We start from the raw sequence: 2,228 nt of genomic DNA on the forward strand, positions 1-2,228 counted from the left end.
CGATTGAGAATTACTCCATTTGTCCTGAAAAGTCATTGCAGCAAACTCCTCTTACATCATCATCATGAGACTCGAATTATATCTTTGATTCAACTTGTTAAAAATATGTAAACAAAAAAAAAATAATCAAAGCATGATCAAATTAAATAAATCACACATAAAAGATGAGATTTACGTGATTCGACTCTATCCATTCCACATATGATAGAAAGATCTACTATGAACATAAAATTTATAAAAAAAAATCAAATACATAAAATGCCATGTAAATCATTGCTTGGACTTCAAGAAACAGCAAGCTCATTGTTCTAAATTCCTACTGGTATTCCGCTAAAATTATTGGTACTTACATTTAATTAAATTTGGTATGATATGACTGGGAGTTGAGGTGAAGCTTTCATGGTGTGATTCTCATTTTGACACTAATGACTGCTAATGAAGCAGCGATGAAGTATCATACGCTTTTCCGGAAAGTGTTAAACTAATGTTGGTTCTTATTCATCAACATAAGCAAAGCTGCCATTAATGTTTTTAAGGCAAAATGACGTTCCAATCATATACATTTTCACGAGCATATGCAGTATTTTATATTAAGCAACGAATTTATAAAATTTTAGAGATAACGAAAAATAAATTATCAATAGAAAATATGATTACAATTTCATGGTGATGAAGCATGTCAGTGATCTTAAAGCTTACTGTACTATTTAATGCTCATTTGTTTGAATGGTGTGATTGATTCTAGGGAAGCCTTGCTAGTATTTGCAGCAAGGGTGTAATGGCAGTGGCAATCAGTTTACTTGTTGCTGCTTCATTGCTTGGTTCATCTACTGCTTGTGAGTTTCCAGCAATTTACATTTTCGGTGATTCAAACTCCGATACAGGAAGTTTCTCCGCGACATTCAGTCCATTCGTCTCCCTTACGGTGAGACCTTTTTCGGTAAACCTCCCGGTCTCCTATGGGCGTCTAATCATAAATTTTATAGTTAAGGGTGGCTTAATTCAGTATGATATATACTGTTCTGTCACCATGTCATGGAACTTCTTTTGTTAACATTCTGTGCAGCTAAAGAGTTGAAATTGCCATTGTTGAGTTCATACCTTGATGCAATAGATTCAAACTTCAGATACGAAGCGAATTTCGCATCGTGCGGATCGACGATTCAACCGGCGGATGGTAAATTAGTTGATGTCAGTTTCAATCCATTATCTCTCGACATACAACTCTTGCAGTTTCAACAACTCAAACAACGAACCAAGGAGCTTTATAATCAAGGTTAGATTTGCAGAAACTGATCTGCAGTTTCTAAGAAAATGAATTAACATTGTACTTGCTTGTTTTTTCAGCCAAGAATTTGAATTTTTCATTTAGGCTCCCAAGGCCAGATGAATTCTCAAAGGCTCTTTACATACTAGATTGTGGGCAAAATGATCTGGCTTATGGCCTTCCGACAACTACAGAGGAGCAGGTTAAGGCATCCATTCCCAGTTTAATCAGTCACTTTGCTATGGCGATCAAGGTATTTCTTTATATCGGTTTCGATTTAAACGACACGAAGTCAGAAACACAACGTTTAATGACTTGTATTGTGCTTCTTTTTACATTTTTCTGTATTTTCAGAAGCTGTTTCAAGGAGCAAGATTCTTCTGGATACATAATACTGGTCCCCTTGGTTGCTTGCCTTTTCTCGTTACACGCTCCCCTCCTAAGCCTGGCCGGAACGCCGACCAAATCGGCTGCATTAAGTCTTGCAATGATTTGGCTAATGAGTTCAACAAGCAACTTAAAGACAGGATTTCTCAACTTAGGGCACAGCTCCATGGTGCAAGGCTTATATATGTCGATATCTACTCAGTTAAATATTCTCTGATTAGTGAAGCAAATAAGTATGGTATGTTTTACAGTTGTGTAACATTTTCCTCTCAAATTTTCATCAATTACTACCATATTCGACTTGGCGACTGCTGGCTTTGTCGATCCTTCTACATTTTGTTGCGGTGATCATCGTGTCATGTGCGGGAGGACCGCCGTGGTGGACAGTGCTGAAATCTTTGGGGCTTCTTGCGGTGATCCCTCTAGACACATCAGTTGGGACGGTGTTCATTTACTGAAGCTGCAAACTATTGGGTTGCCAGTAGGATTTTGGATGGCTATCTGCCTCTCTTTCAGATCCCCACTTCGTATAACCAAAGCTGTCCATAAGCTCTCACATATCATGTCCATGTAG

At 37.7% G+C, this 2,228-nt stretch overlaps 1 pseudogene; it reads left to right on the forward strand.

Annotated features, from left to right (window-relative positions):
• The first annotated feature begins 425 nt into the window (after positions 1 to 425).
• On the forward strand, positions 426 to 2,228 carry LOC120125066 (annotated as a pseudogene).

This window comes from Hibiscus syriacus, unplaced genomic scaffold, assembly GCF_006381635.1.
Source record: "Hibiscus syriacus cultivar Baekdansim isolate YM2019G1 unplaced genomic scaffold, ASM638163v2 tig00110429_pilon, whole genome shotgun sequence".
NCBI lineage: Eukaryota > Viridiplantae > Streptophyta > Magnoliopsida > Malvales > Malvaceae > Hibiscus > Hibiscus syriacus.